This window comes from Corythoichthys intestinalis, chromosome 3 (genome assembly GCF_030265065.1).
Source record: "Corythoichthys intestinalis isolate RoL2023-P3 chromosome 3, ASM3026506v1, whole genome shotgun sequence".
In the NCBI taxonomy this organism is placed as follows: domain Eukaryota; kingdom Metazoa; phylum Chordata; class Actinopteri; order Syngnathiformes; family Syngnathidae; genus Corythoichthys; species Corythoichthys intestinalis.
The window spans coordinates 36,247,599-36,262,239 of NC_080397.1; the positions used below are offsets into that span (position 1 = coordinate 36,247,599).

At 38.6% G+C, this 14,641-nt stretch overlaps 1 protein-coding gene across 3 annotated transcripts in view; it reads left to right on the plus strand.

Annotated features, from left to right (window-relative positions):
• Nucleotides 1-14,641, plus strand: part of arvcfb (ARVCF delta catenin family member b) — a 346,624-nt gene that overhangs the window by 204,487 nt on the left and 127,496 nt on the right. The gene's annotated exons all lie outside the window — the stretch shown is intronic.

A 14,641-nucleotide genomic window follows, 5' to 3' on the forward strand; every position in this document is an offset into this window, starting at 1 on the left:
AACTCTCTCTCTTGCACTAATCACTGGTGCACATGTTACACACAAACAAGGACCCAAACGGGACTGCTCATACCTGCTGGCAAAAATCGAATATCAAATTAGTTAGCAACTAATTTATTAATCGGTTTAAGTGATTAGTTGTTGCAGCCTTACACTCGACTCACATACACACACTTTGTAGACAGAGTCATGCTGACAGGGATCCAGAAGCTGAGGGGAGGGGCACTACTACGAACAATCCACTCTGGGAACCCAAGCATATGCAATGGCAACACACCCTCCAAACGTGGACTGCAGCAAGCTACTGCAAATATCCTTCCACACTCTGGATTCTTCCCCTTGTCCTTCCTTCATTTCCGCACCCACTGTTAATACGCTTATGAATTGCAATCCTCTGCTCATTACCATTTGATGGTAACCCTTGAATTTCTTGTCTTTTAAATTAGATCGAAGTTCGACATTGTGTTGTCCTTTTGGTTGTCCTTCTATGCTTGTTTCAATTTGTGTTTCAATTTATTTGTATTCAATCGCCTCAGCACTTGTCTGTTTGTTGTTTTTAAACCAAAAAGGACTGCAGTGAGAAATAATGAAAGGATCTAAAGAATAAAAGAGCGAGAGTAAGAAGCTGTGTTTTGGCTCAAGATCAGTCACAAAAGGAGAGATTAAGTTCTCATCACCTCCAATGGCTTCATCTTGGATTTGCTACTTCTCTCATCTAGTTTATTTGTGATTCTCTGCTTGCGCATTTATTCCTAAAACAGTCCCCTGGAAGTATTTTTAGCCATGAATGTTCAGGTACCATAATCCACAAAGTCAGCTGTAACAAGTCCAACATAGCTAAAATGAAGACTCACAAGGCTAACATTGATTTAAAAATGAGACTAAATACTAAGGGTGTAACGGTACATGTATTTGTATTTAACCGTTTCGGTACGTGGTGCTTGGTTCGGAATTGAGGCTGTGACATATTTATGTCACACTGCTGTTGCCATAGTGTGCACTTCCTGTGGGTGTGGTATTACAGTATAAAAAGGAATCTCTGTTATGTCTCTGGATATATATGATGGGAAGCACACTGAATAAAGAAGTGTTGTTCCATTCAAGTCTCGGCCTTACATGTACTTAGATCAGGGAAGTACATAACAGAGGCGTACCGAACGAGTTTTTAACGTAATGTAACCCTTACTTTTCGAGGCTGTGAGTCGATCTGGTTACAGTTTCTTTGTGTAGATTATATTTACTCTGTCTTCTCTACTATAATTAGGACCTACACGCTAGTAGAGTATAACCCAGAAACGTCAACAGCGCGACAATGTGGCCACCGTGAGAACGCAGTGAAACGTGGGCGTTAAAGTCCATCAGCTAATGCACACCAGTCGCAATGCGGCCGCGTGTTAGATGCGTCCCAAAAGCAGCTCAACACGACGCACGCGAAAAGAACGGCAGAGTTTATTATTTGACGCGAGACGCGACCCTCCTGCATCAATACTACTACCGGTAGCTAGGATTGGTCAGACCGGAAGTCACTCGTGTAAAAATACGGTGGATCCGGTCAATTTTCAAACTAATATGCAATCGTAACCCACTTTTTGAGTCCATCAGATCTCTTGAGTGGTAGATCGGGGCACAGTTTACTTGTTTTAGTTGATTTACTGCTGTCTTCTCTGCTATAATAATAACCAACACAGCCCTGAGTTTAATACAAAACCCTCCTACCACAACAAAACAAGAAGGAACTAATATTCGCATAGGAACTAAAGTTATACAACATAGAATATACAATATAAATGAATACTACATCACATTTGTAAAATATACACACATAATAAAATAAATGATAGCCCATTTAAATAAAATGAAATGAGCTAAAACACCTGTAATTAAATAATAAGAATAATACACAGATCCTGCATACACAATTCAATTTATTAATTTCTGTGTGGTGCTTTAACTTGGGAAAATCCACCAATAAAGCTTTTGAAAACCGTTCATAAGAAGGAAAAAAAAGATTCATTGAGGGATTTCATTTGTAAAATACATGTTAAAATCTTTGTCACTGGGATTGCTTTTCTCTATAGCACAGGACTTCTTTTCCTTCTTTCTTTCAGAAAGAAAGCTGACCAATACGCGGGGTATGAAAGGCAAATTGTTGTTGGATTATCTTTAAATACCCGCTACTTTTTGAGCAGAATTCTAGCTTTGTATAGGCTAATGTTCCAATTGTTGGAAGCACAAAGGTGTGTGATAAACAACTAGCACATTTATATTTTGCATTTTGTTTTCTTACTGTACTGAAAATGAACCGAACCGTGGCCTCAAAACCGAGGTACGTACCGAACCGAGATTTTTGTGTACCGTTACCCCCCTACTAAATACCACTTCATTTTTAACCCAGGGAGACCTTGTTTTGTGGCTTTTGACCATTTGCATTGTCAGCCTCTCTAGTTCCTCTTCCTCCAGTTGTTTTTCCTTTACCTCCGCTTCATCCCACAAGCGTGCCAGGATTTGGCTGTATTTTTGGATCATACAGTTCCAATTCACTGTTTTTTTTCCCCATTTGAAAGTCTCTTTGCAAAGCATGCTGTCACATGCGCCTAGTCTCCTACACTATTATTTGAACTTCATCATGTGTTCATTTTTTTTTTGCCAAGAGGGCAGGTGATTAAACATAATGTGCTATTTGGAAGTTGGTTGATCCAAGTTTAGTCAGGGGATCTTTTCTGGATTGTTAATTGTGTAAGAGCCATGTAATGATTGCTGGCATGTCTGAGGAGTGAAATCCTGTTAGTCACTGCACAGGGGTTAGGCTAAAGACTGAGCAGTTGTCTGCTTGTGCGTGCATTAGTGTGTTTGTAAAAGAAGGAAGGTGACTCTTATCTCCTGGGTTAGCACGGCCAGGTGGTGTATCCAATTCTCGTAGTTCAGCCTGAGTGCTATAGTGGACTGTGATCACATTGTGGATATTTGATCAAGGATTTCTCAATGGATCTTTTGTACAAACCTACAATGGGTTAATTAAATCACTATATTGAAAATGCCGCACAAATTGTCACTTTGTTTTAAGGCAGCAGGGGGACATTTTCTTGGTGTGCACATGTTGTCTTTTACGACTTTTTGGAATTCACTTGAAATATTCACTTTGAACGACAACATTTAACATGATGATATTACATTTGAAAGGTAGGAGTTTGGCTTTAAATTTAGTAGGCACTCCAACAGCTTTTCCCCTTCTGACCCTTAACCTTTTGAAAAATTGGACTTTAAGTCCATTGACTATAAGTGTCAGTCTACCACTCTTTTGCACATCTGTAATCTAACAATAATATCATACTCACTGTTGTGGCCTCACTTTCGGCATACGTCCAGTAAATTACAAAACGGCTGTTGATATTCTATATTACTCTCATTAGTTTTACGTTGAACCGCGTTTCATGCTATTGTCACTTTATATTACGTAGCAACTGCATCAGTTGTATTATTGTGGTGAAGCCTGGATAGGGATATCAAAATGAGCACTCAAACCACGATGTTTTGCCTTCAATGGTTCAAAAGAGAATTATATTTAACATAAGATGTCCCCAAAAACAAGAAACGAATATCAAAAATACAGCAGCTTTAATTTACTGTAATATTCAGTAGTCCATTTTACACAAACAAAAACTATAAACTCGTGCTGTCAAATGTATCGCGTTCATGGGCGGTAATTATTTTTTTAATTAATCACATTAAAATATTTGACGCATTTAACACATGCGCAGAATGACCCGCTCATGCATTGCCTCAAACAGATTACAATAACTCAATTTTTTTGCCCATTGAGAGCTACAAGCAAGGCATAAAAATGTGTGGACACAGGCGTTCATTGGACCACGCCGTTTATTGGCATAAGCTTTAAGCAACTTTTTCACAACCAACATAACTATTGTGGCGAGCGATGTGGGGAAGAATGACAGTAGATCTTTTTCTTAACATGCTTTATACACAACGCAGAACATATACCATTTGAAGCCAACACTGACAGTCATGGTTGCCCAACTTCCCATCATGCATTTGGGCGGAACAGTTAAGTCACTACAGTATCATTTAGTGCAGTGCTTCTCAATTATTTTCTGTTACGCCCCCCCAAGGAAGACGTAAATGTTTCGCGCCCCCCCAACTCTCTGCCGCCACTGTAAATAGTATCATTTGTCTATAATACTACGATTATAAGTACGCCTCAGCCTAACATTGTGTCCTTTTTTTTCTATTAAAGAAAAAAAGTAACATAGATCAACTTATAATAAAGTATAACTTTATTAACATTGTTTTGCTTGTAACAGAAAAAGACTTAACGCGCATCAATTTGCCTGAAGTAAAAAAAAAAAAAAAAAAAAAAAGTCACATCCAAACTGTAAAAATACACTCAAGGTACATTTTTGACCATTTGATACTGAAAAATAAAATGTAATAAAATCAGTAAATAATAACAAATTCAAATTGATTAGAAACATTTACTCTTCAGGACAACATGACAAAAAATTTGACCGAAAAAAAACAAAACTAGGGGGGAAAAAGTGTCTTTGGACAGAAGGAAAGTTTTTATTTTCGCTGATTCACCACAGTGCTCACTGGTTTACTGATATAACACTGACAAAGCGGGACGATTGTGACAATTGGCAATATTCGGCACGTTTTCGCTGAAAAACAATCAAGCGGCTTATCAATGAGATTGAGGTCTAATGTCTTTAAGTGGCGTCTTAACTGATTTGGCTTCAGACTCCGCTATAATCATTTTTACACTCAGTAAACAGTGGTCTTTCCTCATTTCCCACTGTATTAAAAGTCAAAGCCAAAAGGCAAACGACCCGAAAAAAAGCGCATTCTCGGCGGCCGAGGGAGAACCGTAGGTGAGGGCGGTGGTCGTGACGATCCCAAGCCGAAAACGGCACTTCTCAGCCGGACACGTGAGAACCGGAGAAGACTGTGGGTCGCTGCGTGAGTCCAGCTCTGCATGAGTCTCTTCTGTGTGCTCTTGCTTACTTCAAAAATACTGCACGCACTATGAAAATGAGAGCGCCACTGCCACCCACGGAGTGGATGTGCAAGTACACTTTATTCTCGTACGGCAAAAAAAAAAAAAAAAAAGCATGTTCCCCGAGGTCACTCGCGCCACCCCTGGCATCGCTCTGCGCCCCCCTGGGGGGGCGCGCCCCACCATTTGAGAAGTACTGATTTAGTGGAAGCACAACAAAAATAATATTCCTATCTCTCAAAAAAAATAATGTTCACAGAAAGAAAAGGGCTCAGTGCAGAGAGAACTGGCATTCCCAATCAAAATAGCTATGCAAAATACATATAAAACTTACTCAGACTTTGCCTTGGCTAGATCTCTAATTAATTTAAAACTCGCCATTGACACCTTGTTGTGTATTTTAACACTACCTTACATAGTTAAAGACACTGTGGAAGAATGACAGGGAGCCCATGTGACGTCCCGCTCGGCGACGTCAACAATGGCGAGCTATTAGTTTATTTTTTGATTGAAAATTTTACAAATTTTATTAAAACGAAAACATTAAGAGGGGTTTTAATATAAAATTACTATAACTTGTACTCACATTTATCTTTTAAGAACATCAAGTCTATCCGTGGATCCCTTTAACAGAAAGAATGTTAATAATGTTAATGCCATCTTGTGGATTTATTGTTGTAATAAACAAATACAGTACTTATGTACTGTATGTTGCATGTGTATATCCGTCTTGTGTCTTATCTTTCCATTCCAACAATAATTTACAGAAAAATATGGGCTATTTTAGAGATGGTTTGAATTGCGATTAATTACGATTAATTTTTAAGCTGTGATTAACTCGATTAAAAATATTAATCGTTTGACAGCCCTACTATAAACATGTTTTTATCTCAAAATTCTGTTAGACATGTAATAGAGAGTTGCCAAATATGTCAAAGCAGATATGAAGATGAACGACCAAACAATAGCTCACATCGGCCGTTAATGATGTCAAATCCACCATTTTAACCCTTAACTGGTGAACTAGTTTAGGAAATACAGAGCAAGTTGACATTCTTAACATTCACAGATAAGTAATATAAGTATACAGTATATCAACACGAACTATATACAAATGTATTTCTAAGTGCTTTGTGCAGCGTTTCATACCTGGATAGGGATATCAAAATGAACACTCAGACCACGACAATTTGCCTTCAAAGGCAGAGTGACGAGCTCTCCCGCTTCCTTCGTTCAGCAGACACAACTAGTCGATCGCCGATAACTTTTCTCACAGAGGCTAAACTACAAGAGCACATATCTCACATCATTTCAGTTTTTTTACAAATGATTTCAAAGAATATTAATACTCTCAACCATTTTAAAATCCATTTTAACCGCTTTTTATAACACTAACATTTTACAAACATTTTCATCTGTCTTTTTAATTAACATATTTATGAATTTTATCAATCATGGAATATTTTCAATCTCTTACAATTGCACTTCAGGTCACTTTATATTGTTGGATGATGTCAACACCCCTCACTTATACAAGTTTCTATGCTTATGTGATTTAAGTTTAGCTTGTTTTGGTTCATATTATACTGTACATTAAACATGAATAAAATATGTGACTAACTAAAAAATTCCTAAATTTTTGATTTTGTTATCCTCTTTTGCCTATTTTTCCTGAAGAAAGCCTGTACCTGCCTGTTGTCCACATTTCTGCTATATTCTGACAACCCGTTGAATGCGTGGGATGAATGGGTGTGTAGATTGACAGCAAATAGCAGGCTGCTGCTAATTGACACTGTTGTGTAGCTTATCCCCCGCTTCTTGTTCTACCTCCCCCTCGGCTTTTAGCCGCACAGCAATCCGTTATAGTTTGGATTAGTCACTTTTAAGATGCCATATGTCCCCTTGTGATCTGTTGTAATGGCATGAACTCAACATGAGCTCACCCAAGGGCACTGTATATTATTCAGTCCTTCAAAGCATATTCTTGGGTAACCATGATATTTAAATATATAATTTGTAGATCCATCCTAAAATGCTCTCTCCAAGTGCATGTAAAGTACAATTGTACCTCGACATAGGATTTTTGAACATCCGATGTAAAATTTGACATGCTCGAAATACAATGATTTATGAGAGCATCGCAATTTCATTGTTTTCTTGAAAGACGGATGCACACTTGATTTTCTTGTGAGAGAAATCAACGTGGTTTGCAAGAAGGTTAGTGCAGGTGGTGGAAAAAAAGGGAAAAAGTGACACTTAGCATTGAAATTAAGGTGGAAATGATAGAAAAATATGAGCGTTGTGGGCGCGTCAGTGATTTCTCAACAATATGGCTGGAATATGTCTACGATCTCGATGGACCTCCTCCGACCTCTGTTCGCCAGGGTTTATTAATTATGGTGAGAATTATTATGATTCTTGAATCGTCAAGGAAGTCGCCAGCTTTGTCAGGTTTTTAATCATTTATTTAAAAACAACAACAACACAACACACAACTCCTGTCCTCCGTAGCCGACGCTAACAACAACATGAAAAGAGAAAGTGAAAACTCTTCCACAAATCTCTCACTCTGTCGTCAATCACACGGTGTGTTCAGGTACAGCATGCAAAACACGCCCGCCACATTGGAACCAGATTCGTTACATAATAATAATAATAATTATTATCATTATTTCGATTTGTATTTATAATTTATTTGTTTTGCTATGTGTAATTGCTATTTGTAATTATACCACCAGCAGTATTTATTAAGGATTTAGCATAGTTTTTTTGGGCTGTGGAAGGAGTTAATCGATTTATAACATATTCTTATGGGAAAATCCCGCATACAACCATTTCGACTTACAAACGAGGTCCTCGAACGAAATTAAATTCGTATTTAAATGTACCCCTGTAGTAGTCTACCAATTGTTTGGGGTATTTTGATCATTTAAACGATTATACCACGAAAGATTGTTAAAATTATAAAAACTTTGCCTGTTGCCTCCCCATGCTTTTGGTAACTGTAAAATAGTTTATACATACTTTATTTGGGTTTGCTGGCGCCGTCATATTTGTTATCACAATTGATTAAAAATAAGTTTTTCTTAATCAGGATTTGCCATTTCTAATATTGCGCCAAGACTTTTTTGTTGTTGTTTTTTTGTGATTTAGATCATAACATTTTCTCATCAATGTTTTCAAGTTAAAACAATTTATTTAAAGAATATATATAAACATAAGAGTATGTAACTTGGTTTAATTCACCCCAACGAAACTGGATCCAGTATCTTTCTGACTTGAATTTACTTTGCTCAACATATCCTGCCCTTGAGCACCAAAGTATCCTTTCAGACAGCCAAGCTCGCCCATTACTAGACAGCTTTTAATCATTTATTTATGAGTTGGACTGTTAAATTGAACTCCTAAATTCCCCTTACTACAAGCAGAGATGAGTGGAAGCGAGCAAGGAACGCAAACCAGAGGCACAGCGGGAAGCTTGGATCATGAAGCCTGTTTGTCAGCGAAAACTCTAAGGATCTCATTCCTATGCGCCCGATGTTTTGCCAAAGGCTCTGGTTCAAACAAGTTTAGGATTGTATCTCTTATATTACATGTTCTGTTTTAACTGCCTCTTCTTCGGGTACACCCAGTGAACTTGTATTACAAAAGACTCAGAAGTACTGTTAATTTGTAAAAGCTTTATTAGAAAAGAGCTAACAAGAAGTACGTCCAAACAGCAGGTCTCGGAGGCTATTCACACATCCTCAAACGAGATGCAGGGAGGAACAAGCTGTGCATCTTCAATTAGAAAGTTGTTACATTTATTTTTTTGTACCATTGCAACTAGTCACAAACCTTTCAGATCGTTTCCAAATGAGCTGCATAATAAATTGGAAAACAATATTATTGTGAATTTCTTTTCATCATCATTGTTTTGTTTAATACAATCTCATTATTATAGATGGTAATATTTGATTATTATCCCCTTTTGATGACATGTACTGTTTAGGAAAATGAACAAAGGAAGTAATTTACAAGTAGGAACACTGTAATGTCATTTTTTTTCATATGGTTGGCTTCTCAAAATAGCTAATTCTAGTATCCCTTGCTTTTCTTGAGTCAGTCTCAGAAATTTGCAGTTTGGTGGAAAATGAACAACACAAACAAATGCATCAAACTTGCCACAGCTTTCCTACTCACTAATCCCTTTTAGTGGGGCTTTTGCAAATGTATTGACCTTATTATGCTCAGTTCAGAGGTGTAATTGCCTATTACAGGATTGATTAAGGAGGGTAAATAGAAAAGTTTCATGTTATTTTGTGTTGCTTAAGTAAGGCATACAAAGAGTAAATTAGTTCAGGTTGACAATCAGTGACATTTGGGTTGGGGGTTTGTAAGACACTTTTAGCAACTTAAGCACTTTAAAGGGAACCTCTGACTTATGAACTATAGGCTTTAATAAGCAACAATTTTTCTCTTTTACTAAAAAAATTAATAGAATACATAAAATATTCCCATTGATTTAAAAATCTGTAATATTAAGTACATGTTATGACCTATGGAGGGCGCCATGTTTTATGCACGCAATGGACACACGGGTGATGACGTAGTTTGTCACTGTCAATAGACGAACACTACTTACTATTTGTGTTTTTATTGAGTCTTTTATTGCGTTTTCATTGCCTCAAAATACTTTTTGTATGTGTTTCCGTCTCATTCTTTTCAGCGTTGTGTTTTTTTGTGGTAGCTTTAAAGCAGATTGTTCATCTGTTGACCACATTAGTCACGTAGCATATTTAAACCACCCTTTTTTTATATGGTAATGGTAAATGGTGTTACACTTTAAATAGCGCTTTTCCACCTTTCAAGGCGCTCAAAGCGCTTTACACTATCTCGCCATTCACCTACTGGTGACGCAGCACCAGGAGCAACATGGGGTTCAGTATCTTGCTCAAGGATACTTAGGCGAGTTCATCAGGGCGAAGAATCGAACCCACAACGTCTGGGTTGGGGGACGACTACTCTACCACTGAGCCACGCCACCCCATATATATTACCAAGTTGAAGTATTTTCTTAAGGCGTCTTTAGTATGTTCTGTCTGTAGTACTTTGGGTGTCAAATTCGCCTCTTGTTGCATGTTTCACCGGTGTAGCACATTTTGGCAGAACACCTACTCTCGCCTCGTCTCATCCAGTCGTTCTTGTTCACTTTGCTTTTGCTGCTCGTTTTGTGAAATATCGACAGTGCTGTCATACTCATTAATTGTTCTCTCAGGTTCAAATTGAAAGCGTTGAACAGATGACATGTTTATGTCGCTCAAGTCGTACTCTGGAAGCCCGACAGCATAATCATGTGATGTCACCGCTCTGCGACGTCAACAACAATGGCAACCTACTAGTTAAACAAATTTTACAAATTGTATAAAAACTAAAACATTAGGAGGGGTTTGAATATCAAATTATTCTAACTCATGATAGTGTTTAACTTTTAAGAACTATAAGTCTTTCTATCCGTGGATCCCTTCAACTGTTTAGAAAGAAAACCACAACAACCAAAGAAAAGCTTTTTGTTCAACGATATTAACAATTCAGACAAAGTGATGTGAAGAATTGGGGATGATCTTTCAAAGTGGTTGCTTGCTTTGCGATCTCTTAAAAAATATATATATGTTAAGCAATCACAAGACATATGTAGTTGGTTAGCTTGAGGTGTTTAATTTCCACCCAGCAGTATAAAAACCTACATGTGAAGACTTTATTTAGTCAAAGCAGACTGGATCAGTGATTTATTAAGCTTTCCGATTTAAAGAAGATTTCTACCCAGCAGAATGTAATGTCAATATGTAATTTAATTCATCAACTCACTTTCTTTTGGGTGGTTTGTTGTGTTCAAGGTTGTACAGCATCTGCTATGGCACTACCTTCCTTACTTATGTATAGTTTATTAATGTAGACATAATGCGGCCTCTACACTTTTTTTTTAGTTGGCTTCCGCATTGACCTACTCCAAGACTTCCACTTGCTTCTCCCTCTCTTGGCTTCATTTAATTTTTTATTCTCAGTGATTGCCAGAAATGCCTTTCTTCCTTGCTACATCTGTAGAACTGTAACTTTGTCACTTTTGTGCAGCAGTGGCATATGCCAGTGTGCCGCACGTCGCAAAGGTGTACATCAGCTGACAAAGCAGCAGGGAGGTAATAATTTTCCACACACAAGGGCCAGGTGGTATATGAGTGTGGTACGGTGATCCCTAGCTACTTTGCGCTTGAAACTTCACGCTCTCAGTCTATTGGAGATTTTTTGTCAAACTAAAAAAATAATTGCAGTATTTTATAGAGCTGTCCTGTGGCCTGTACTACGAAGCCGGTTTTCTGGATTAGCAGGGTAACTTCGAGAGTAACTTCATCACGTGCAGCATGATTTATCAGCAAAACAGGACTACGAAAGGTGGATATGTTGAAACCGGGGAATGTTGCCATGGCAACGCATGCCACACGGCAAACCTGGTCATCTCAGAGTTAGATCTTGCTTAATCCCAGGATTCCATTAACCATGCTCTATTTAAACAGCACTCCTCCGCGGATGTGTCCTCTTGACAATGACAGCATATCTGGACGAACCGTACGACATTGGCACACGGATTGTCAGGGGCTCTCTTCGGAGGGCACGGGTTTATGGAGATCGCCAGAATCCGCTAGCGTACCTGGACGATGTTCTCCGCGAAAGATATAGAATTTCAGCTGAGGGAATTCGTTACCTGTGCCAGCTGATCAAGGCGGACATCACTAATGTAACCCGCCGAAGTCAGGCCCTCACAACCGCGCAGATTGTGTGCCTGTCCTTGCGCTCTTTCGCCAGTGGAAAATATATGTATTCCTTCGGTGATGCTGAATATCTGAGTAAGAACACTGTATGCCGTGCGATTCGGAGTGGGGTATGGAAATGCTTGAAATTGTTGAAAATGCTATTGTCGGCTTCGCTGAATGTAAACGAATGTGGAGCTTTGCTCTCATACAAGAAATATATTTAATAAACTTTTCCATTGTTATTTCGTTGTGTAAATGCATTTATAATAATCATAAAACTATGTAGACTGTTTAAACATTGAGAAAACTTTTTTCTGCCAACTCGAAGAGATTAAATGTCAAATCCACTATCCACCAAATAGAACATACACACAAATATAAAAAATACAAATGTTTATTGAATATGCATCTTACAGTCTTGTTTAACTGTGGGAATTCGTTACAAAAGACGGGCTTTGATTTTTTTATCATTATGCAACAGGATTTGTCACAAATGTGATCACACAAACGCAACCACGCATCAAATTACCGCATTTCCTTCTTCTCCTGAGTCCTCACAAATATAACATAAAATTGCGGAGGGTTCGGGCTCGGGTGTGCAAATCAAGTTAATTGATCGGGCCAGGTCGGGCTGGATTTTTTTAGGCCCGATCTAACCTCTACTCTGAAGATGTACAAAGGACATACTGTACATATTCATACAGTGAATGGGACTAAACATACAATCATCCTTCTTCATGTGGTGATGCACGATAAATTATTTCTTACAGTTGACATACCAAATCTTATTTTATTGTCCTGACAGCGGGCTTTATTTCTTTTCATGGACATGAGTAAACTGGCATATTGACGCATTCACAAATCACACGATCTGTAATTCGCTGCCAACAGACCAGATTTTGCGGTGAGGGTGGATTTTAATTCCTCATAACTCCGCATGATTATCGTGCATTCCTCTTCCGTGAAGTAAGGTGCCCGTGCCATCGTCACAAGTAGTGTTTGACTCTGGTCTACGCCCCCTTTTATGTGAACGTGCAGTAACTCTGACTGGGTTGACACAGGTTCGTCTAATCAACCTCATAATCAGCGTCGTAGCAACGATTGACCACAAACTACATAACCAGGTTTTGTCAACTCCGGTTACCCGCTGGTAAGCAGGATTACTTCTGGGGACGTTGAACTCCGTTCGTAGTATAGGTCACCGATCCGATCATGTAGTCTCTCAGGGGCCGTTTACATGGTGACCCTCCGAGAAGACGAAAAATCTCATGTTTGGATTTATATGGTTCCGTCTCCATCCGACCAATGTCAATGTTCCGCATCAAAACGACGTAGTATTCATGCCAGGCCCTAGGGGGTAGTGCAGATTTACAAGGCGACAGCGAATGATGCACTTTAACCCCAACAACCTCCGCAGCCCGGAAGACAACATGCCAGCCCACTCCAAGCAATGGCATTTTCCTCTTGCTCCAAAAGGGACAAAAATGGAAACATTCGACATATTTCAGTTAAAAATATTATTAAAACAGTAAATTAAAGCCGACGTTCCGCCATTTGCAATTTTCTTTTAATGTTTAGTAGCACTGCTCCGCACGCCCGATGTGACGTGTGCAAGTGCTGACGTTATCGGCGCGGGAGCGTTCCATTGATATGGATGCAGAGCAAGCCCCCTCCCAAGCCCCCGCAATCGAATCCACTTTGGAGGCAGGATTCCAAGTTTTGCATGTTTTTCTTCCATCTTTGCACACACCATATGAACCCGAGGCTACTCCGCAACACAGTCATTGCATCTTGGTGTCACAGATTCGCCATGTAAACTGCCCTTCACTCTCGCACCTGCCGCTTTTCTTGGTCAGTCAGTGCACTGGAGTTGCTTATTAACGTTAACGATAACTGACAGACAAAGTTTGATCTTGCCAGAGACGCTTGTAAACCGAAACTTCAAAGCGCCGCATGCGTCGACATCGTTTAACTTGTTAAACGGTTGCTGTGGCAACTCGTTGTGTGTAAGTGAGCAGCTTGAGCAGATTTGAGTGGACTCACTCAATGTAGCATTTAATAAAGACGAGCAATTTTCTACTTGTTTAAAAATATTTCTTTGGGACAGTAACATGTTTAAAACGTATCAGAATTATTTGATTTGAAGTGCTTAAAAAACATTTATCAAAATATATACGTATGTAAATAAGTTATTTTTTAATTATACTCTGGGGGAAAAAAAGTGAAAAAACATGTCGTATATGTATCTCTTTCTTATGATAAATCTGAATGCATACATTGAACACACGGAAAAAATGGTGGTGGGCGCAACTTTGCATTTTTTCACTTATCGCAGTGGGTTTTGGTCCCCATTTACTGCGAAAAACGAGGGATCACTGTACGTTCATCCTCTCCATTACTTGCTTTTTTAAAAACCCATATTTAAGGTGGAAAAAGTCCTGCTGATTTTATTTTGAAATCATAAAATCTATATATGTGAGGCTTTATACAGCAGTTGCTTTGCAGGAGACATTTGTTATTGTATTAACAGAGCCAAATAAATCAAGCTGCCAATACCCGAGACACATTATAATTCCTGGATTCTGTTTTATATTGGTTGCAGACCAATTTCCCTGTTGTATTTCAGTTTCAAATGCCGAAATGACCAGATATCTAAATTTACAGGGTACTGCTGCAAAATCATGCGATTTGCACTTTGCAATATTTTTTTTTTACAGAGAAATAAAGCTTTTATGATCTTTACAAACCATGAATAATATTGGGTGATGGAAATAGGTTCATTTCCTGCCTTATTCACCAAATTTGACTTTTCACGTACTGTAATTCACACATGCTTCACACC